Source organism: Ranitomeya imitator, chromosome 3 (genome assembly GCF_032444005.1).
Source record: "Ranitomeya imitator isolate aRanImi1 chromosome 3, aRanImi1.pri, whole genome shotgun sequence".
Taxonomy (NCBI): domain Eukaryota; kingdom Metazoa; phylum Chordata; class Amphibia; order Anura; family Dendrobatidae; genus Ranitomeya; species Ranitomeya imitator.
In genome coordinates this window covers 301,115,254-301,140,233 of record NC_091284.1, presented here as the reverse complement: position 1 = coordinate 301,140,233, position 24,980 = coordinate 301,115,254, and the positions used below count along the sequence as shown (strand labels likewise).

At 44.5% G+C, this 24,980-nt stretch overlaps 1 long non-coding RNA gene across 1 annotated transcript; it reads right to left on the bottom strand.

The window, feature by feature from the left end:
- Positions 1–8,325: 8,325 nt before the first annotated feature.
- Positions 8,326–24,268, bottom strand: LOC138669803 (uncharacterized). The gene is made up of 3 exons (XR_011319234.1): positions 23,849–24,268; positions 10,859–11,100; positions 8,326–8,497 (listed from the first exon to the last, which is right to left on the bottom strand). It is a non-coding gene; the product is annotated as an uncharacterized lncRNA (long non-coding RNA).
- Between the last annotated feature and the right edge of the window lie 712 nt (positions 24,269–24,980).

The following is a 24,980-nucleotide window of genomic DNA, read 5'->3' as shown; positions in this document are numbered from 1 at the left end:
GCAACTCGGCACTGCCTGAGGAGCTGACTAGCCTGAAGATAGAAATACAAGCCTGACTTACCTCAGAGAAATACCCCAAAGGAATAGGCAGCCCCCCACATATAATGACTGTTAGCAAGATGAAAAGACAAACGTAGGAATGAAATAGATTCAGCAAAGTGAGGCCCGATATTCTAGACAGAGCGAGGATAGCAAAGAGAACTATGCAGTCTACAAAAAACCCTAAAACGAAAACCACGCAAAGGGGCAAAAAGACCCACCGTGCCGAACTAACAGCACGGCGGTGCACCCCTTTGCTTCTCAGAGCTTCCAGCAAAAGTTAATAGCAAGCTGGACAGAAAAAACAGAAAACAAACTAGAAGCACTTATCTAGCAGAGCAGCAGGCCCAAGGAAAGATGCAGTAGCTCAGATCCAACACTGGAACATTGACAAGGAGCAAGGAAGACAGACTCAGGTGGAGCTAAATAGCAAGGCAGCCAACGAGCTCACCAAAACACCTGAGGGAGGAAGCCCAGAGACTGCAATACCACTTGTGACCACAGAAGTGAACTCAGCCACAGAATTCACAACAGTGTTGGTTCCCGGCTTCGGGTTGGGGATCTGGTCTGGTTGTCTTCCCGTCATGTTCCTATGAAGGTTTCTTCTCCTAAGTTTAAACCTTGGTTTATTGGTCCTTAAAGGATTTCTGAGATTATTAATCTGGTGTCTTTTCGACTGGCGCTTCCGGCCTCTTTTGCTATCCATAATGTCTTCCATAGATCTTTGTTGCGGAAATATGTGGAGCCCGTTGTTCCCTCTGCTGATCCTCCGGCCCCTATGCTGGTTGATGGGGAGTTGGAATATGTTGTTGAGAAGATTTTGGATTCCCGTTTTTCGAGGCGGAAGCTTCAGTACCTGGTCAAATGGAAGGGTTATGGCCAGGAGGATAATTCTTGGGTTTTTGCCTCTGATGTCCATGCTGCTGATTTGGTCCGTGCCTTTCATCTGGCTCGTCCTGATCGTCCTGGGGGCCCTGGTGAGGGTTCGGTGACCCCTCCTCAAGGGGGGGATACTGTTGTGAATTCTGCTCTTGGGTTCCCTCCAGTGGTTGTTGGTGGGAATGCAGTTGTCTCTGACTCGCAGTCCTGGCCAGGTGTATCGGATAATTACAATTCTGACTGGGATATTTAGGTGTGCAGGATCCTTTAGCCTCTGCCAGTTGTCAATGTTTCTCTGGAAGTGTTGGATCTCTGCCTGGCCTCTCCTGCTTATCTGCCAGTTCAGCAAAGATAAGTGTCTGTTTCTTTTCCTGTGGCACACATGCAGTGTGCTTATTTTCAGTACTGTTCATTTGTTTTTCTTTTGTCCTGATTAGACTGTGTCTGTGTTTTCTCAGTCTGGTTGGTTTCACTGGAGTTGCAGATTACGCTCCTACATCTTTTAGTAGATGTAGGAAGCTTTTTGTATATTCTGCTGTGGATTTTTTGAAGGGTTTTAATATTGACCGCACAGAACTCTGTCCTATCTAGCTAGAGTGGCCTCCTGTGCTAAATCCTGTTTTTTCTGCCTGTGTATGTTTTTTACTCCTCGACTCACCGCCAATATTTGTGGGGGGCTGTCTATCCTTTGGGGATTTTCTCTGAGGCAAGACAGTATTCCGATTTCCATCTTTAGGGGTATTTAGTACTCCGGCTGTGACGAGGTGTCTAGGTGTGTTAGGTACACTCCACGGCTACTTCTAGTGCCGGTGTTAAGTTCAGGTTTGCGGTCAATATAGTGGCCACTTTCTCCAGTGAAAGTTCTCATGCAGCTCCTAGGTCACCGGATCATAACAGAAGAGACAATTCTATAAAAATACTGTATCTAATGCAACAGGCTCTCACTCACAATAAGACATTGGTTCTTTTGGGTACAGATGCCTAGAAGGCATTCTTTCAAATGTATAATTCCCGTACCGCAAAAGTGAGGGTAAATGGAGATCTTTCCGCCCCCTTTGAAATTAAGAATGGCACGCGACAGGGCTGTCCCCTATCTCCTACATTATTCGTCTTATCGATCGAAACTCTAATCCAGAATATTAGGCAGCACCCAGATATTGGGGGAGTTCAAGTGGAGGGTTCAACCCACACAGTAGCGGCTTTTGCCGATGACTTACTACTAACCCTGACCAACCCTGATAAAGAGATACCAGTGGTATTAGGATTGTTCGAGAAGTTTGGGACACCCTCTAATTTTAAAATAAATCTAGACAAATCGGAAGCAACGAGCATAAATGTAAAACAAAAAAACATTCGACACATTACAACTAAATTCCCAATTAAATGGAACTTGAAATTCATCAAATACTTAGGAATTAAACTGAGTCTGCACTGGCACTTACTCTTCTCACTTAACTACACCCCGCTTCTTAATAATACCATTGAATTGATGAAGTGTTGGAGAGCCCCTTATGTCTCATGGATAGGAAGGAAGAACCTTTTGAAAGGTTTTATACTCCCTAAATTCAGTTATATATTCAGAATGTTACCAATATCCGTCCCCAATGCATTATTTTCAGTTTGGGAGGTATATTTGGAGGGATTCTAGGCCCAGAATCAATTACACGACGCTATCATTTCCCAAGTTTAGGGGAGGTATGGGGGCTCCAGATCCTCAAAAGTATCATAATGCAGTGACATGATCTTTGATGGTTGATTGGTGGAGAGGAGATGTCCAGAAGCTTTGGACACAAATTGCGGATACCACAATCCCAGTACCCCTTCATGCTATCATTCATGCTTCCAAAGAGATTATTCACAAAATTAAAATCTCAAACGCAATATTCAAAAACCTTATTAGAACTTGGTCGAGACACTCGCAGATACTGATGCCTCTGCCCTCTCCATTGGTTAGAGTGTCAGATTTACCAGAACTTTACCCGAAGGACTCTATGTCCTCAGCGTCAGACCCCCTATACAAGATCAGAGACAATCTGGAATGTATAATGATTGACGGCATATTGCTTCCAATATCGGAATTACAATGAAAATTCCCCCAACTTCAATTAAGCTTCCTTCACTATGGCTACGTTCACATTGGCGTTCCGCCAATGTGCGTCGCTGTTGCGCCGGCGACGCAGCGGCGACGCGCCCCTATGTTTAACATAGGGGACGCGTGCGTTTTTAGGGTGGCGTTTTTCGACACTTGCGTCGTTTCCGACGCTAGCGTCGGACGCAAGTAAATGCAACAAGTTGCATTTTCTGTGCGTCCGATTTTGGTCAAAAAACGACGCACGCGTCGCAAAACGCGCGCGTTTTTGCGCGCGTTTGCTCGCGTTTGCGCGCGTTTTTTCGTGCGTCGCGCGTTGCGTCGCCAACGCAGGGCGGCGCAACGCTAGTGTGAACGTAGCCTAAAACAGGCTCAAAAATGCAATAAAACATTATCTTAAGACTGGCCACTATCAGAGAACTTACAACTTTCGAACAACTCTTAGTGCAGAGAAATCCACCAAAGAAAGTTCTGACTAAGTTATATCAAGTAATCATAGTGAACACAACCCCGCTCAAACTAGCTTTTATCCGTAGTTGGGAGAAAGACTTAGGTATTGAATTACAAGATTGGGAGGTGGATCAAATATATAAAAACTCACACGGCCCCTCAAGTTGCATTAGGGTACAAGAAATCTCATACAAAGTCATCACCAGATGGTATACTACACCATCGTTATCCCTCTTATGGTACCCTAAGGCCACATCAACCTGTTGGAGATGCTCCAAAGATACTGGAACTTTCTTGCATATGTGGTGGTCCTGTGAAAAAATACAAACTTTTTGGAAGGAAGTGTTGAAATACACAACTGACATTTGTAAATTACTACAACCTCCGTCTCTAACACTAATTTTTCTGAACTGGAAGGGGGACAAATAGCTGTCTGAGCCTATCAGATTGGGTTAATAAGGTTGATCAACTATACTATATAGAAGAGATCTCTGCATACACCTATTTCTCACAAGATAGAGTCTATTTAACATGGGCTCCCTGGAAATCTTTTAGAACTAGTAATGAATATCTGGCCATCATTAACCCCCAAGGATCCTCTGGATTCTGTGATGCCACTTCAATCTAATAGCAAACACTCCGATGCGCTATAGCATCTTACCTGATTATATTTCTTGACAGGTCGGCTGTTCTCTCCACTGTTGGAGTAAACCCCTAATCCTCCCCCACCATCCTCTTCTTCCCCCTCTTTATTTCTTTTTTTCTATATTCTATTATCTGTTACATAAAAGTATAGTGGTAAATTAACAACGTTATTTTTAAAGGAAGTCTCTGTATTGCTATATCCCACCGATCACCGACTTCACTACATGATGTATCCTGTTCTAATGTTCTCATTACTAGGCGGTCTAACAAGAATGTTTTATTGTTAAAAAAAAAATAGACTACTTTCAGTACTATGAATGTTTTCACAACGTTGTATCTTTATCACTGCTTTTCAGCTGTTTTATGTATTAAACTTAATAAAAAGATGTTTAAAACAAAACAAAAGGCATCACTAGATATTCATAGTGCCCATCCCTGGTGTTAAAAGCAGTCTTACATTCGTCGCTCTCACGGTTGCGAATGAGGTTGTAAGCACCCCGCAGATCTAGTTTCGTAAATACCCTTGCTCCCCGAAGCCTATCAAAGAGCTCAGATATCAGAGGCAGAGGATACTTATTCTTAACGGTGATGGCGTTAAGACCCCTGTAATCTATGCATGGATGTAGTTCCCCGTTCTTCTTCTGCACGAAGAGGAACATAGCCCCTGCAGGTGACACTGACTTCCTAATGAATCCTCTTGCCAGATTTTCCTGGCTGTACTGTGACATTGCCTCCGTCTCCGGGAGAGATAATGGATAAACTCGACTCTGGGGAGGCTCAGCACCAGACAAGAGGTCAATAGGACAGTCATAGAGGCGGTGAGCTCTTTTGGAGAACACGTCCGCATAGGGCCAATATTGCTTGGGGAGAGAGAATAGATCTGCGGGTACCTCAGTAGTAGCAACCTGAACACATTCTGTCTGACATCTATCCCCACAAGATTCACCCCATCCCAAAAATCTGCCTGTGGACCACTCAATATGAGGAGAGTGGTACCGTAGCCAAGGTATCCCTAACAGGACCTCATCAATTCCCTCAGGAATGATGAGCAGAGATATAATTTCCTGATGAGATGGCGACAAGGACAGAGAAAAAGGGATGGTCTGGTGTGTTATCTGTGAGGGCAGTGTCGACCCATTTACCACTCGTATGGTTACTGGTTGAGCTAACATTACCAGGGGAATTGCGTGACGTTGGGTGAAGGCAGAAGACATAAAATTGCCCTCCGCCCCAGAATCCACGCAGAGCTCTACCGAGTGGGTAAATGAGCCTATAGTAATTGTCCCCTTAAAGGACAATTTGGAGGCAAACGTCGCCGTATCTAGTGTACCTCCACCTACTACCACTAGACGCTGATGTTCCCTCGACCGCTGAGGACATCTGGTGGCAAGATGTCCTGACTGCTGGCAAACATGACTGTATCCTCACCCATACCTTGTAGATTGTGAGCCCTCGCGGGCAGGGTCCTCTCTCCTCCTGTACCAGTTGTGTCTTGTATTTTTCAAGATTATTGTACTTGTTTTATTATGTATACCCCTCCTCACATGTAAAGCGCCATGGAATAAATGGCACTATAATAATAAATAATAATAATAATAATAACCTGGAGAGACCGCGCGGTCCGGGACTTAGATCCCGCTCGTGACCCTACCATGGCCTCATGTGACTCAGGGACCAGGACTGGAGATTCCAAAGGTTTGGCAAAGGTGGGAGCCAGCCAAAACCTCTGCCTACACTGGGCTCGCTCTAACTTCCGCTCGTGAAAACGGAGGTCAATATGAGTGGATACAGTTATTAACTCCTCCAGTGTGGCGGGAATCTCCCTAGTGGCCAGAGCGTCCTTCACGTGGTCAGCCAGCCCCCTCCAAAATATCGGAATAAGGGCTTTATCCGCCCACTCCAGCTCAGATGCTAGGGTGTGAAAGTGGACAGCAAAATGGCTGACCAAGGACGAGCCCTGAGTAAATGCCAACATCTGGAGCGCAGTATCATGGGTGACACGAGGTCCTAAAAAGACCTGTTTCAGAGTGCTCAGGAACAACAGAGCACTCTGCACCACATGATCACCACGCTCCCACAGCGGCGTAGCCCACTCCAACTCCCTGTCTGACAGGAGAGACACAATAAATCCCACCTTAGCCTGCTCTGTGGGGAAACGTGCGTCCAGAAGCTCGAGATGTACAGAGCACTGGCTCACAAAACCCCTACAAGATTTAGTATCACCAGAAAATTTTTCTGGCAGCAGGAGGCGAGATAGAGTCGGAACAGGGGTGGCAGTGGACATGGTTGCTGCAGCCACGCTAGCAGCCTGAACAGCAACTGCGGTTACATTCACAGCTGAGGTTGTGTGCTCAAGAGCCGCCGACCTACCCTCCAGCTGCTTGATGTACCGCATGGATTGCTGTGTGTCCGCCATGACTAGCCAGACCCTGGCGCTAGTATACTGTTAGGGTTGGCGGAACGCACCGAATATATATTTATTAGAAGTTGGGGCGTTCGCAACCCGGGAACCACCGTGCAGGAAAGCACCTGCAGCTAGATATGGCGGTACAATATAGTAGTATAAACAGACACTTACTTCACAGAGTCTGTTATTTAGTTAGTTTGAGAGGTCGCAACGCCGACCTGTGGATCTGCAGCAGCTGACAACTACACGCTTGTACTGTGTACCACCAGGTGAGCAGTTCTCTTACAATTGATTAAGAACAATCCTGGGGATAAGACCCTATTTGCGCTTTTTTTTGTCTCCTATCTTTCAATACTTTGAGAGGTCGCAACGCCGACCTGTGGATCTGCAGCAGCTGACAACTACACGCTTGTACTGTGTACCACCAGGTGAGCAGTTCTCTTACAATTGATTAAGAACAATCCTGGGGATAAGACCCTATTTGCGCTTTTTTTTGTCTCCTATCTTTCAATAATAGTAGTATAAACAGACTCTTACTTCACAGAGTGTTAGCAAAGATAACGCTGTGCCCTGTTTGGCTCACAGAGGCACACAGCTACTTAGTAGAGCAGATGGTGGTCATGCAGTCAAATGCAAATATGAAACTCCTCGCCGGAGGTGCCAGCATTCTAGGGGCTTATTTCAGCCCGGTCCCTGAATACACACACACGAAACTCCTTGCCAGAGGTGCCAGCATTCTAGGGGCTTATTTCAGCCGGGTCCCTGACTGCATACAAACATGACCACACTGGTGCTGAGCTCATACATAAATTGATACTAGCGCATGGCCGTGCGGTCATGCGCACCTCTTATGTTATAGCTGCAGCACGTACAGGACCTTCCTAGAAGGACCAATGAGAGGCTGCCACAGACGTTGAACACCTTCAGGACCTTCCTAGAGGACAAATAGGATTTGCTGCAGTACCTGAGCATGTGACCCTTGATCTCCAATGAGAGATCTTACCCTGGGCATGCTCAGAAGGGGAAAAGTAGGACTTAGTAACAAAGACGTCTGCTCGCTGCTGACCAGTACTGGCTACAATGGCAGAAGCTGGAAGGACAGCAGTAACCCTTCGCACAGTGTCAGACTGAGAATGATGCTGGGACTGACGCCTCCGCAGAGCAGGCTCCACTACGGCAGGAGAATGGGAGACCGCAGAGGAGATGGCTCAAGATTCCCCCTGTGCAGAGGCAGGAACTTTACCCCTAACATCCGGGACCGCATATCCCAACATAAATCTACAATTTGGTGTGGGCGTACTTTATTACCAATCCCTGCTCACTTTTCCCAATATAACCATACTATCGCACAACTTAAATATCAAGTCATAGATTGGGTCCCATTATCTAGAAGAGGGGACGATAGGGTCAATAAACTTAAGATGCGTGAAGCCTACTGGATACACACGCTACAGACACTATCCCCATTGGGTCTTAACAGAGAATACGAAGTTACGTATTGAGGTTTAAATACAATTTGGCTATCCTATATAGACCCTTTACTATTTATTCTGATATTACTCTCTACATATAATGGTTCCTGGATATTGGCACTTTTTTCTATTGGGTATATGGAGGTTTTCATCTATCCTATTATTGGCATATACATAAGACCTATCATATTATATGCAATATATGTGTCATCCTGTATGTTGGTATATAATATATATATATATATATATATATATATATATATATATATATATATATATAGTGTATGTAGTATGTAATATTTACATCCAGAAAGATAACTCCGGCACACAATAGAAATCAAATGCAATTTCATGAAAGTTTATTGAAGAATTCCACATGTTGAAAATGACGTATTCAAATAACATTGATTCACCGCACACGTATTAGAAAAAATGAATAATAATATCCATCACTCCACAGGTAATTTTTCGACGTTTCGGCTTATGAGCCTTTTTCAAGTAAACCTGTACATGTATCTGTAATGATATTAAACAAATAAAAACACTTAAATACATATGACCAAACATGACCAAAACTTTTGGAACAAAGCCAAAGCCTCGAATACACAGGATATATAATATAGAATAATCCCTATTTGGACGAAAAAAGACCATACATTCGAACTGGGATATACTACATACACAGGACTGACAGACAAAATAGCCACCAGTCAAACTAGAAAACCATCCGAAACGGAAAAAAAGAAAGAGGAAAATCAGAAAAAACGAAAAAAAGAAAAAGAAAAGTGAAGGGAAAACAGAAAATACAACCAAGAAAAATAAGAAAAAATGAGAATATAAACTCACACACTACCATATACAGTTAGGTCCATATATATTTGGACAGAGACAACCTCTTTCTAATTTTGGTTATAGACATTACCACAATGAATTTTAAACAAAACAATTCAGATGCAGTTGAAGTTCAGACTTTCAGATTTCATTTGAGGGTATCCACATTAAAATTGGATGAAGGGTTTAGGAGTTTCAGATCCTTAACATGTGCCACACTGTTTTTAAAAGGACCAAAAGTAATTGGACAGATTCAATAATTTTAAATAAAATGTTCATTTTTAGCACTTGGTTAAAAACCCTTTGTTGGCAATGACTGCCTGAAGTCTTGAACTTATAGACATCACCAGATGCTGTGTTTCCTCCTTTTTGATGCTCTGCCAGGCCTTCACTGCGGTGGTTTTCAGTTGCTGTTTGTTTGTGGGCCTTTCTGTCTGAAGTTTAGTCTTTAACAAGTGAAATGCATGCTCAATTGGGTTGAGATCAGGTAACTGACTTTGCCATTCAAGAATATTCCACTTCTTTGCTTTAATAAACTCCTGGGTTGCTTTGGCTTTGTTTTGGGTCATTGTCCATCTATAGTATGAAACAACGACCAATCAGTTTGGCTGCATTTGGCTGGATCTGAGCACACAGTTTAGCTCTGAATACCTCAGAATTCATTCGGCTGCTTCTGTCCTGTGTCACATCATCAGTAAACACTAGTGACCCAGTGCCACTGGCAGCCATGCATGCCCAAGCCATCACACTGCCTCCGCCGTGTTTTACAGATGATGTGGTATGCTTTGGATCATGAGCTGTACCACACCTTCGCCATACTTTTCTCTTTCCATCATTCTGGTAGAGGTTGTTCTTGGTTTCATCTGTCCAAAGAATGTTCTTCCAGAACTGTGCTGGCTTTTTTAGATGTTTTTTAGCAAAGTCCAGTCTAGCCTTTTTATTCTTGATGCTTATGAGTGGCTTGCACCGTGCAGTGAACCCTCTGTATTTACTTTCATGCAGTCTTCTCTTTATGGTAGATTTGGATATTGATACGCCGACCTCCTGGAGAGTGTTGTTCACTTGGTTGGCTGTTGTGAAGGGGTTTCTCTTCACCATGGAGATTAATCTTCGATCATCCACCACTGTTCTCTTCCGTGGGTGCCCAGGTCTTTTTGCATTGATGAGTTCACCAGTGCTTTCTTTCTTTCTCAGGATGTACCAAACTGTAGATTTTGCCACTCCTAATATTGTAACAATTTCTCAGATGGGTTTTTTTCTGTTTTCACAGCTTAAGGATGGCTTGTTTCACCTGCATGGAGAGCTCCTTTGACCGCATGTTTACTTCACAGCAAAACCTTCCAAATGCAAGCACCACACCTTAAATCAACTGCAGGCCTTTTATCTGCTTAATTGAGAATAACATAACAAAGGGATTGCCCACACCTGTCCATGAAATAGCCTTGGAGTCAATTGTCCAATTACTTTTGGTCCCTTTAAAAACAGGGTGGCACATGTTAAGGAGCTGAAACTCCCAAACCCTTCATCCAAATATAATGTGGATACCCTCAAATGAAAGCTGAAAGTCTGAACTTCAACTGCATCTGAATTGTTTTGCTTAAAACTCATTGTGGTAATGTCTATAACCAAAATTAGAAAAATGTTGTCACTGTCCAAATATATATGGACTTAACTGTATACAAACACATATACCAGCACACATACACATTCACACACCCAGAAACATGCATACTAACGTGTACACACATGTAAACTCTCACCCCTATGCATACGTCCAGAGCTATCATACATAAGCAGAAAAAGAGTACGAGGACACAGGTAAATAAATAAATGGGTCTATGTAAGAAAGAAAAAGATATAAGGCAAAAAACCAGAGGAAAAGTAATGTAATGTGAAAACACTATAGCCAACTGGGGCCCAGGAAAAAACGGCGTGTGGCAAGGAACCAAATAAGAGAAACCGACGGCATAGATACACGGTAACACCAGGGGACCCAGATGGCTGCGTGAAGAAACATGTACAGAAAATCTGACAGAGAAACCTTACCAGTGGTGGTGATCCGGCTAAGCGAGGTCCGTAGTGCGGTGGGGGAGAGAGCGCAGTGCCGCGCTTATATGTGCCCGCCGACCGCAGTGAGTGGATGAGAAGAAAAGAACTTCCGGGTGCCCAGAAGGTCAGGATACATAGTGCGCAGGCGCTAGACAAAAGTAAAGCGCCGAATGGAGCCGGAGAAAGCCGAGTACAGAGCGTCCTCGGCGCATGCGCAGTTAGCGCAGATCGGAGCCAGCCTGTAAGAAAGGAAATATATGTCAGAGAAATAAAGTGAAATATAAGCGATCAGAAAGAAAAGGGGGGAAGACCTAAGGGAGAAGAAAAAAAGAAGGGAAAAAACATATACTCAAAAATGAAACAACAAAAATAACGATAATAATGATAAAAATAATAATCCCAATCACTTAAATAAAATAGAAATAGAGGGAGATAACGAACCTCCACATATCAAATGAAGTCCATAGGAGGAAATACCTTCCCGCAATTCTAAGAGAGTCAGACAAAATGATAGATGGCAGAATAATCCGTGTATCAATAGACAATGTCATAATCCCTGTTGAGGCCAAAGGGAGAAAGTGTTTGCAGCTTATGAATCCAGTAGGATTCACGGGCCTTGAGTTTTTTAATCCTATCGCCACCTCTCCTGGCTAAAGGAACACTGTCAATCACCTGATAACGCAATTGTGCAATAGTATGTCTATGCTCCAAAAAATGGGCAGGAATGGGTAGTAGGCTGCGTGAACACCTAATGGTTGATTTGTGCTGAGAAATGCGGTCCCGGATATGCTGGGTAGTCTCCCCAACATATCCGAGACCGCACGGGCATTTAATGAGATACACCACATACGTGGAATCACATGTGAAGTGGCCCTTAATTTGAAATCTGTGCCCAGTCCGTGGGTGTGTAAAGGAGTCCCCCTTTATGATATTCGAACATTGACGGCACCCCAAACAAGGAAAGGTCCCTCTCCGTGGGGTACTCAAAATCCGTTGTCGTGGTGTAATTATCGCTGAGCCGACATCTGCTCTAACAAGATAGTTCCTGAGATTATCAGATCTGGTATTACAAATTAGTGGTCGAGAGTTAAACTCCGGGATATCGGGATAAGAGGTCTGCAGGATATTCCAGTGTCTAAATATACTTTGGTGTATGGGCCGCTTAAAGGGGTGAAACATATTCACAAAGGCTATCCGAGGAGTCTTGTTTCTGTCTCATGTGGATATATCAGTATTTTCTGATACCCCAGAAATAAATGAGGGATAGCCCCTCTCCCGGAATTTCAAGTCCATCTCGAGGTGTCTACGAGACCGAACTGATGGGTTCGAAACTATCCTCCTAATCCTCTCATGCTGGGATTTGGGTAAGGCCCTTTTGACATGATGGGGGTGGCTGCTCGTATATAAAAGAAGACTATTTTTATCTGTTGGTTTCACATACAGATCTGTCTCGACTAGGCCGCCCGGTTTTATCAATATCAATGTATCCAAGGAGTTAATAGAACCATGATCATATTGAATAGAAAACTCAATGTTGGATGTGCACAAATTTAAATCATTGTGAAAGCCAATAAGTGTCTCCACATCTCCCGTCCAAATGAGGAACACGTCATCTATATAACGCTGCCAAAAAATACATGAGAAATAAACAGAGGATGACAGTAGACAAAGGTGTTTTCAAAAAAGTCCATGAATATATTTGCGTAAGGGGGCGCGACGTTAGACCCCATCGCGGTCCCCTTCTGCTGCATATAGCATTGGTCCTCAAACAGGAAAAAGTTTTTTGTAAGGACCAATCCAAGTAGGTCACGACAGAAGGACAATTTGTCAATGGTGAAGGTCGTGTGTTGTTGTAGGTACGTCATGACAGCCTCAATACCTTGTTGGTGCCCAATGCTGGTGTACAGACTTGTCACGTCCATGGTGACAAGAACCGATTGTGGGGGTAGGGGGCCCAAGTTCCTCAATAGCTTTAGAAAATGTGCTGTGTCCTTTATGAAAGATCTCATATTTGGCACAGTCGGAGATAGAATTTTTTCCAATGTAATGGCCAAAGGGGATAATAGGGAATTGGTGGATGCGACTATAGGTCTGCCGGGAGGTTTCCATAAGTCTTTATGCACTTTAGGAAGTGTGTAGAAAACTGGTGTTACTAGATGCCTGTTGATAAGAAATTCCCCCAACCTAGAATCAATAGTCCCTAACCCCTGATAATGAGTGACAACTCGTTGGATCTGTTTTGCTATCTCGAAGGTAGGATTGTAGGGTATTGGGGTATAGGTCGTATTATCCCTTAATTGCATCCGTATCTCTTCCATGTAATACGACCTATCTAGCACCATTATCGCTCCCCCTTTATCGGCGGGCTTAATGATTAGGTCTTTGTTGTTCTTGATCTCGAGGAGAGATTTATACTCCTCCTGAGATAGATTATTTCTAATCTTCATATGTCATTTCTCAATGGAATCCAGGATTGATGTCACGTCCTTTTGTACTATCAAAATAAAGGTCTCAACTGGATGGTATGTTCGTGGTGGCTGGAAAGTACTACCTACTCTAAGGCCCAGGGACTTTAGAGAAAAACATGTCGGTATAACTGGAGGTTCAACTGCTTGATCATGAGAGCGATCAGCGAAATGAGCTTTTAATCTCAGAGTCCGAAAGAATCGATGTAATTCTTGGTCAACCTGGAAAGAGTCAAAATGGGGAACTGGACAAAATGTGAGGCCTTTTTTTTTTATTTTTTCTGTATGTAATATTTACGTCATCCTGGGGGGTTGTATACAGTCATGGCCAAAAGTATTGACACCCCTGCAATTCTGTCAGATAATACTAATTTTTTTTTCAGAAAATGATTGCAAACACAAATTATTTGGTATTACTATCTTCATTTAATTTGTCTTAAATGAAAAAACACAAAAATAATTGTCCTAAAGCCAAATTGGATATAATTCCACACCAAACATAAAAAAAGGGGTGGACAAATTTATTGGCACTGTTCGAAAAATCATGTGATGCTTCTCTAATTTGCGTAATTAACAGCACCTGTAACTTACCTGTGGCACCTAACAGGTGTTGGCAATAACTAAATCACACTTGCAGCCAGTTGACATGGATTAAAGTTGACTCAACCTCTGTCCTGTGTCCTTGTGTGTACCACATTGAGCATGGAGAAAATAAAGAAGACCAAAAAACTGTCTGAGGACTTGAGAAACCAAATTGTGAAGAAGCATGAGCAATCTCAAGGCTACAAGTCCATCTCCAAAGACCTGAATGTTCCTGTGTCTACCGTGCGGTGTCGTCAAGAAGTTTAAAGCCCATGGCACTGTGGCTAACCTCCCTTGATGTGGACGGAAAAGAAAAATTGACAAGAGATTTCAACACAAGATTGAGCGGATGTTGGATAAAGAACCTCGACTAACATCCGACAAGTTCAAGCTGCCCTGCAGTCCGAGGGTACAACAGTGTCATCCCGTACTATCCGTCGGTGTCGGAATGAAAAGGGACTGTATGGTAGGAGACCCAGGAAGACCACACTTCTTACCCCGAGACATAAAAAAGCCAGGCTGGAGTTTGTCAAAACTTACCTAAAAAAGCCTAAAACGTTTTGGAAGAATGTTCTCTGGTCAGATGAGACAAAAGTAGAGCTTTTTGGGCAAAGGCATCAACATAGAGTTTACAGGAGAAAAAATACGTACGCTACTCACCTGGTAGCAGTGTTTTTTCAGGAGCCATGACAGCACAACGAGAGAGGGGATCCGCCCTTCAGGGACAGGAAACCTCAGACATAAAAGGGCGGCACCTCACTCCCCCGCCAGTTGGTTTACAGAGTATGAAAGGACCTTCTAGGTTAGTAGCACATAAACAATATTAATATATGGTACAATTCACCCAGTGAATAAACTTAGGAATTTCTCTAAAGGAAGTGTTAAACCCATAAACAAAGAGGGTAGGGAATATAAGGGTGCTGTCATGGCTCCTGAAAAAACACTGCTACCAGGTGAGTAGCGTACGTATTTATTCAGTCGCCATGACAGCACAACGAGAGACTTTCAGAGAAGTGAAAAGGTGACTAGGGAGGGATAATAGCTTCCAGCACCCTTCTCCCAAACGTGAGGTCGGAGGAGCCACCTAGATCTAATCTATAGTGTCTAAGAAAGGTGGATGGAGAAGACCATGTGGCCGCCTTACAGATGTCCTCAATCGATACTTCTGCTCTCTCAGCCCAGGATGTGGCCACCGCACGAGTAGAGTGAGCCTTTATACCTTCTGGGATTTCCACGCCACCTGCGGTATAAGCAAGAGATATCGCCTCCCTAATCCATCTGGCTAGGGTATTTTTTGATACTTTAAGTCCCTTCCTAACCCCCTGGTAGGATAAAAATAAAGCGTGGTCTTTTTTCCAGGTGTCTGTTACTGAAATGTATTTGAGAAGGCACCTACGTACGTCCAAACAATGAAATCTCTGCTCCTTATTGTTAGAGGGATTAGGACAAAATGAAGGTAGGATCACCTCCTGGGATCTATGAAATTTTGAGGCAACCTTTGGAAGATAAAGAGGGTCAGGTCTCATCACCACTCTATCTTCCAAAAATTGCATATATGGACGCTGCCTGGATAATGCCTGAAGATCACTAACCCTTCTTGCCGATGTAAGGGCAACTAAGAGTGCTGTTTTGACCGACAGGATCTTGATCGGGACAGAGTCAATGGGCTCGAACGGAGCTTGTGTTAGAGCCGAGAGCAGAAGATTTAGGTCCCATGGAACTATTCTCGGTTTAATAACCGGCCTGGATCTGGTGACCGCTTTGAAAAACCTTGTTATCCAGTGATTATTGGCTATGTTGGAATTATATAGTGCCCCTAGAGCTGAAACCTGAACTCTAAGGGTGCTGGTGGCTAAGCCTAACTCTAGGCCCTTCTGTAAAAACTCTAGGATTTGAGCAATATCAGGTTTTTGATCGATCTGTGCTCCTGAACTTGATAGGAACTTCCTCCATACCCTAACATAAATGTTAGTCGTGGAGGCTTTCCTACTTTTAAGTAGAGTATCTACAAGATTCTGGGAGAATCCTTTTCCTTTCAGAAGTGACCTCTCAAGTTCCACGCTGTCAGGTGCAAGTTGGTTACTCGTGGATGGAAGACTGGACCCTGGGAAAGGAGGTCCGGTATTTCTGGGAGGATCCATGGTTGGGAAATGGACATGCTTCTCAACCATGGGAACCAAGACCTTCTGGGCCAGAATGGGGCTATTAAAACCACTCGGGCTCCGTCTTCCCGAATTTTTCTCAGAACTAGAGGAATGAGATTCAGAGGAGGGAAAGCGTAGGCGAGATTGAAATTCCAGGGGATCAGAAGAGCATCGACTGCGTATGGATTGTCCCTTGGGTCTAGGGAACAGAATTGATGGAGTTTCTTGTTTTCTCGACTGGCAAACAGATCTATCTCTGGATATCCCCACAACCGCACGATCTGGTTGAAGACAGCCGGTTTTAGAGACCAGTCCCCTTGTTTGAGCTCGTTGCGGCTTAAGTAATCGGCCATGGTATTTAGATTTCCCTTTATATGAAGGGCCGTAAGGGAGAGCAGGTGATTCTCGGCCATCTGAAAGATATGATTCGTAACGTTCATTAATGACCTAGATCGTGTACCTCCTTGGTGGTTCACATAAGCAACGGTCACCTGGTTGTCAGAGAGTAGCCTAACATGTCTACCCTGCAGAGGTATAAGAAACCTATCTAAGGCGCGTTCCACCGCCATCAATTCCTTCAGATTGGAGGACGTGTCTCGCTCAGAATGGGACCACAGACCCTGAACGCAATTGCCTTCCCAGTGTGCTCCCCACCCCGTGGGGCTAGCATCCGTTGTTATTACCCGTGATATCTGATATGTCCAAGGTACCCCTCTACGCAGATTAGGGATGTGTGTCCACCACCTTAGTGAACCCGTGGCCTCTACAGATAGGGAAAATTTTTTGTCAAGGTTAGCGCCCAGACGCCGAAAATTATGCAGAACATCCCATTGCAGAGCCCTGGAGTGAAACTGAGCCCACATCACCGCCGGAAAACAAGAGGTAAGTGAACCTAAGAGTGACATAGCACTTCTTAAGGAAACTACGGGATTACTAATTGCTCTGGAGGCCAGCCGGTGAATAGTATCAACTTTTGAGTCTGGCAGGCGACATTCCTGCTGAGCTGAATCCACAGTAAGACCCAAGAACTGCTGTGATGTCGAGGGCTGAAGACGCGACTTTTTGAGATTGATAATCCATCCTAAGTTGTGTAACGCCGCCCTCACTTTCCCCAACTGTTCCTTACAGTGTATCTCTGAGCGCCCAACGATCAATAAATCATCTAGATAGGGAATTACTAGTATATTTTGCTCATGAAGGTGTGCCATAACCTCCACCATAATCTTAGTGAACACCCGAGGTGCGACTGCAACACCAAAGGGGAGTGCCCGGTATTGAAAGTGCTCCACTGTGCCGGCAAGAGAAATTGCTACCCTGAGAAAGCGCTGATGAGTTGCATGTATCGGGACATGATAATAGGCGTCTTTCAGATCCAAGACAACCATGAAGCAATTGTGAAAAAGAAGCTTTATTGCCGATTTCACAGATTCCATTTTAAAGGATGGGACCAGCAGGAATACATTCAGACCCTTCAGATTGATGATGGTACGATAAGATCCATCTGGCTTCTTTACCAGGAATAAAGGGGAGTAAAACCCCGTACCTTGTTCCTCCGTAGGTACTTTAACGAGAACCCCCTTTTTTTGGAGATCTCGGACCTCTGACTCCAACGCCAACTGTTCTGCGGGAGAAGAACGGATAGGAGTTAATTTGAATTTGTCCAGGGGGGTATGGTGAAATTGGAACTTTAACCCCTCTTTAATGATACTGAGTATCCATGGACTATTGGTGATTTTTACCCAGGCTGGGTAGAAGGCCAAAAGCCTACCGCCCACCTGGGCCGCCAGTCATTGATGCTTTTTAGAGTCTGTAGAAGAGTTAAACATGTAACCTCTACCTCTTCTCCTGTAAGAGTTGTATCTGGTCGATTCTCTATTTGAATCCCTGTCCGATCTTCGGCGATATGGCCCTCCTCTGTTATAGTCCCGTCTATAGAAGGGTCTTGTTAGGAGAGGGAAACGCTTTTTACTGTCGCCTGCTTTTTCTAGAAGCTCATCCAGTACCGGGCCAAACAAATGAACCCCCTCACAGGGGATGCCACATAGTTTTGATCTGGCCTGCAAGTCTCCTGGCCAGCATTTTATCCAAAGAGCCCTACGGGCCGCATTGGACAGTGCTGATGACCTTGCCGCTAGCCTAACGGAATCGGCTGACGCATCCGAGAGGAAGGCTGCTGCATCCTGAATCATAGACATGGATGATAGGATCTCGGCCCTAGGAACCTTATCCTTGAGCTGGTCTTCTAGATTACCCAGCCATACCATCAACGACCGGGCAGTGCAGGTGGCCGCAATCGCCGGTCTCAGGGAACCCGCTGATGTTTCCCAAGCTCCTTTAAGGAATACCTCAGCCTTCCTATCAAGCGGGTCTTTTAGGCTCCCCAGATCCTCAAACGGGAGAGACGTCTTTTTACACGCTTTAGCCACTGCCGCATCTAATTTCGGAACCTTGTCCCAGGATGAAGAAGCTTCCTCCTCAAAGGGGTATCTTCTTTTGAACGCTGGTGGGAGAGACCCCTTCCTTTCGGGTTTTTTCCATTCTTTCGTAATCAGAGACTTAACTTTATCGACTACGGGAAATACTCTTCTGGATTTGCGATCTATGCCTTTAAACATTATATCCTGGATGGAACTTTCCGCCTGGGTCTCCTCAATGCCCATAGTACTGTTGACAGCTTTGACTAAGCAGTTAACCCTGTCCAGTGATAGACAGGTTCGACTAGTTTCCGCGTCCTCTGATGATGATGACGGATGGGAATCTGAACTCACACCACCCGTGTCTGAATCCACATCCGAGGCTGGGGATAATATTTCCCTCCTGTTTTTTGAGACTGTCTTCTGAGACCTTATGGAATCTCTGACCTCCTGTCTAACCAGATCCCTAAGAGTAGACGTAAGGTCAGGGGTCTCGTCCTTAATTAATTGTTGAATGCAGATGCTGCACAATTTCTTTTTATGTCCATCCGGAAGAGGTTCCGTACAGATGGCACACTCTCTATGTTTGGATTTGGACACAGATTTCCTCCCCTAATAAGGAGAGAGGGAATACAAGGAGGGACAGCTATCAGAAATGTACTTTCACGAAGCTCACTTACCCATCCCTGCAGTGAATGGTACCGTGATCGGGGGGTCCTTCTTAGCCGGAGATTCCTTACGGCCAGAGGACTTAGTTGACTTCTGAGTTTCTTTGGCTCTACCAGCGCGACTACTGCCACTAGAACGCCGCTGGGAGCTGCTCAAAGGTTGTTCAGGTGACTGCTGCTGCTCACCGCCCAGCTGCGGTGTTCCTTCCAGAGACTCCATTCCAAAATGGTGGACAGGAACAATGTTGAGCCTTAGTGCAGCGTTTAAATGTATCCCCCTGGGTACCACCCCCGGATGGGGGGTCAGCAGGGACATCCCTCGGTGCACCGCTCATTGGTACTGCCCCCGCTAGCGCCCGTAGAGCGCCAGACACCCTGAGGCCGAAATCCCCCCCTGCGACGCCGGGCGCCGCCATTAGCCAGAATAAGACGCTACCGCGCATGCGCGGCCGCGTCATCGCCCCGCGCCGCACCCGCGTCATCAGGACACGCCCCTTCTGGACGCGGCCGCGGCGCTGAGAGCAGACGCGCCGACAAGGACGGCAGCGCTCACCTAGCCACCGCAGACCCCAGCACCAGCGGCGGACCGACCCCAGAGGCTCCGGCAGATGCGCATATGGGCCCCATGTACCAGGTGACTAGCGGCATCACAGAAGTCAAGCCCTCCGCTTAGGGCTGCTTCCTCCTGCTGTCACCTACACAGACAGTCCCCCTGCCGTGTGGTGCTTCCATCCCCCTGATCAGGCCGAGGTAGGGGACCCCCGCTACCTGCATCGGCCTGTCAGGAGTGGGATAGCTTCTATCTTCGACCCTCTTCTCTGGGCCTGTCTGAAGAGGTTCCGCTGTCAGGGACAGGAAACCAACTGGCGGGGGAGTGAGGTGCCGCCCTTTTATGTCTGAGGTTTCCTGTCCCTGAAGGGCGGATCCCCTCTCTCGTTGTGCTGTCATGGCGACTGAATAAAGAGGCATTCAAAGAAAAGAACACGGTCCCTACAGTCAAACATGGCGGAGGTTCCCTGATGTTTTGGGTTTGCTTTGCTGCCTCTGGCACTGGACTGCTTGACCGTGTGCATGGCATTATGAGGTCTGAAGACTACCAAAAAAAAGCACTAGAAAATGGTTTGAGAGAAAGCATTGGAGACTTCTAAGGTGGCCAGCAATGAGTCCAGACCTGAATCCCATAGAACACCTGTGGAGAGATCTAAAAATGGCAGTTTGGAGAAGGCACCCTTTAAATATCAGGGACCTGGAGCAGTTTGCCAAAGAAGAATGGTCTAAAATTCCAGCAGAGCATTGTAAGAAACTCAGTGATGGTTACCAGAAGCGGTTGGTCGCAGTTATTTTGGCTAAAGGTTGTGCAACCAAGTATTAGGCTGAGGGTGCTATTACTTTTGTCTGGCTCCTTTTTTGTGTTTTGTGTGAAATGATCATTGTTTTGCTTTTTGCTTCATTCTCTTTTGTGTTTTTTGATTTAGGACAAATTAAATGAAGATAATTATACCAAATAATTTGTGTTTGCAATCATTTTCAGGAAGAAACTGAGTATTATCTGACAGAATTGCAAGGGTGTCAATACTTTTGACCATGACTGTATATGTATATATATTCACTCATCTATTTATATATCCTCTCTTAATATTATGCCTCTAGCATTTAACGCTTTATTTGCATAGGAAACCCAATATATATATATATATATATATATATATATATATATATATATATATATATAGTTCTGCCACTATGTAATTATTGTTTTCTTCTTTTTCTTTCCTCTCCCCTTTCGGCAGGCTGGCACGGATCTCCGTCTGTGATTGACTAGTCACGCATGCACAGTTGTTTCGGAGACGTTCGGCATTTTCCGCTTACACTCGGTTCTCCATGGCCCCACGCACTTGCGCACTACGATACCTCTCGGTTACCCAGAAGTCTTTTCTCACAAGGGTCACTGCGTACGTATATAAGGATACACGTGCGGCCACAGAGCACCGCGCCATGAACTCAGATCACTCGGAGACTCCCCTCATGTGAGGTATTGTGTCTGTCCATCTAGAATTCTTTTCTATTATTTCTACAGCGATCGTTATATGACTGGCTCTGGGGACTTTTAGCCCCTACTCCGGATTCTTTTATTATTCCTGTATCCCTTTATGTGGCGCACTATTATATAACTTATGATGCATGAGACATTTGTTCTGCAGCACTTTATTCATCAGTCTTGCCTTACCCTTTATACTCACCTGGGGTCACAATCTTGCAGCTCTTATTTTCATGAACATACCTTTATTAGATGCACGCTGTCTTATTTGAGTGTATACATATGTTTAAACAAAAATTAGGATGACCATATATATACGTTTACCTTTTTTTGAATTACCGTAGCCTGTTTTTTGAGGACACATCAATATTAACATGTTTAATCTGGTATTATTATGGATTCACTACAGATTTACTTACTGTACTGATATCCAGAAGTTATTTTGAATTTATATTACGGACTTTTGTTTTGTGGTTATGTATATATCCTTTTGACATAAGAATTTAATCAATGTTCATGTCGTTGCAGATATAGGTATTTCTTGATAAAGGCTTATAAAAAGCCGAAACGTTGAATTATATACGGACTCATTCTTCCGGTTTGGATATCGAGCGCGGGATATGTTTTGAAATATATCACCAATTTTTTGGAAGCATGTAATAAACTACACCATTTATTTGAAACTTATAGTGTTCCGGAGTTTTTTTTTTATATGCATGTGATCCCAATTAAATATTTTATTAAAAATGTATCACCCATGGGGAAATGTTTGTCAGCCTATACATTAGTGTATGGGCATTACAAGTCTAGGATACCCGCTCTTTTAAATTGGGCCTAGTTTTTAATGAGGCCTTCCTCCAACTCATCATTTTCCACCACTAGATCACCAGGGTTCACTTGTTTCGTGCTGCTACAGACAGTCAATTTTTTGGCAAGGGTGTCTGTGATCCCCGTTAAATATTTTTTAAAAATATACCCCCCATGGGGAAATGTTTGTCAGCCCATACTCTTAGTGTATGGGCATTACGAGTCTAGGAGACCTGCTCCTTTGTAATGGGACAGTTTTTTTTTAGGCCCTCCTCCATGTTTCTTCCAAGGGGGATTGGGGTACTTGCAAATTTGGGTCAAGGCAACCCTTGCACTCAATGCATAAGGAAACAGTATGGCAGGAGCAACCGAAGAATGAGAAGTTGGTTTTCCTGTGGCCATCCAGTACCTGTGTTCAAAGGCTTATTGGGGTGCATATAACTTGATAGCAGGGCAGGCCTTGTATTCAATGCAACATTTTTTTTCAGGAAGCCCTCCTGTACCTCTCGTGAAAGGGGTATTGGGGTGCGTTGTAATTGTTGGCAGCCCAGCCACTCACTTCATAGGCAATAACAGCATAGGAGACACACGGTTTAATAATGTTCCTTTAAAAATATTAATGCTGACTGATGCCCCTCTAAAAATAGGCTTTGAGACTTTAATCCCTTCATGACCCAGTATGTTTTGACCTTAATGACCTGGCAATTAATGACCAGTGTCCCTTTAAGAGGTAATAACTCAAGAATGCTTAAACAGATCCTAGCGACGCCGAGACTGTTTTTTCGTGACATATTGAGCTCCATGTTAGTGGTAAATTTAGGTCGGTAATTTTTACATTTGTGAAAAAAACTTTTCAAAGAAATTTGGCAAAAATGTAGAAAATGTCGCAATTTTCAAATTTTGAATTTTTATTCTGTTAAACCAGACATTTATGTGACACAAAACAGTTAAAGAGAAGGGCAGCAGAGGATAGGACGGAGGGAAGGAAAGACTGACAGCAGTGGCAGATCGCCGCTGTCAGTCGGTGGCAGGGGCAGATCGCGGTCTTCAGCAATGGCCGATGATATTGCAACATCACCCATAGCTGGATTGTAATATTTCACCAAGTTTCATAGGTGAAATATTACAAATTGCTCTGATTGGCTGTTTCACTTTCAGCAGTCAATTAGAGCGATCCTAGCCAAGTGTGGGCAAAGCCACCCCCCTGGCCTGAAGTACCACTCCCCCTGCCCCTGCAGGTCGGGTGAAATTTTAGTTAACCCTTTCAACCGATGTGCAGGAACGCAATCCTGCCATGACGCCACATAGGCGTCACAGGTTGGATTGGCACAGACTTAAATGATATATGTGGCGTCACAGGCCGGGAAGGGGCCAAGACTGAGTCCCTCTTTCATAAATGAAACAAGATGTGTCTCTATGTGTCACACACCACATGGCCAGCTAGGGTTGTTAAATGTTACATTCCCCAGTGAATGCATTTGTATTGGTTGAAAGCAATGTAAATGTTGAAAAACGCATCAAATACTCTGCGTGTGAACATAGCCCAAGTGGTGGAGGAACATTTTGGCCTGGGGTTGATTATTTTGCCTTTTATACAAGTCATTACCCTGGAAAGGATGTACCTTAACATATTTCCCAGCAAAATCCATTTTGGTTTAGTTTTTGAATGTTTTTTGGTGCACATGTAAAAATGGCGTGAAACTGACAACATTGTTTACAGCTGTGATCTTGGGAGTCAGAAATGCTTCCAGGGGCGATCCCCATGATGTTCCCATGTAATTTGAGCAGTGTTTCCATCATTTTCAGACGTTTTTAGGCCTTTAAAGGACCTCCAGGGGAGATCCCGGTAAAAAATAGAATTAGACTTACCGGTAATTTGGTTTCTAGGAACCTTCCACAACCGCATAGGAGGATGTCTCCATTCCCTAATGGGGGACAGGAAGCACAAAGAGGTTAAAAGGCCCCTCCTACCTCCAAATCGCCAGTGACTTATAACAGATACCATAGCACTAGCTACCTTAATAAACCCAGGGTAAATCCAATGGAAGGGAGGGAAATAGTGCTGTCGTGGAAGGTTCCTAGAAACCGAATTACCGGTAAGTCTAATTCTATTTTCTCCATCCAAAAAAAAAGCAAAGCTGCACAGCCGCTGTATATACCAGCTGCAATAACCTCGTGGTGGAATAGGAGAGCCTGATCCTCACAACAGCGGTGCTCGCATGAAGACAAGTGAAAGTCCATACCATATAGAAGAAAGAATGCGGCAGTACTCACCGAAGATTGCGTGGTCCAAATCCTTTATTGAGAATACTTACAGTGCAAGTAGCATGCTGACGGCACGGGGGAGCAGGAAAGACGAGGAGGTGAGCAGGGAAAGACAACGGGGAGACCCGTTGAAGCGCTACAGTCGGCGCGAAACGGCCGTTGTCTTTCCCTGCTCATCTCCTCGTCTTTCCTGCTCCCCCGTGCCGTCAGCATGCTACTTGCACTGTAAGTGTTCTCAATAAAGGATTTGGACCACGCAATCTTCGGTGAGTGCTGCTGCATTCTTTCTTCTATATGGTATGGACTAATTCTATTTTCTCTAGTCACCTTCCACGACAGCATAGGAGGAGTACCAACCAATTCTGCACTAGGGGGGGGGACAATAGCCTGGAGAACTTTCCGGCCAAAGACTAGATCCCGGCTGGACAATAAGACAAATCTATAGTATTTGGCATATGTATGTGGTGAAGACCAAGTTGCGGCCCTGAAGATCTGTTCGATGGAGGTGCCCGCTCATTCAGCCCATGAAGTTGACGTAGATCTCGTAGCGTTCTGACTCCAATTGGCGATGTTAAATTTTGTGCTAGATAAGATTCTTGTATAGCCCTCTTAACCCCTTAGTGACAGAGCCAATTTGGTACTTAATGACCGAGCCAATTTTTGCAATTTTGACCACTGTCATTTTATGAGGTTATAACTCTGGAACGCTTCAACGGATCCCGCTGATTCTGAGACT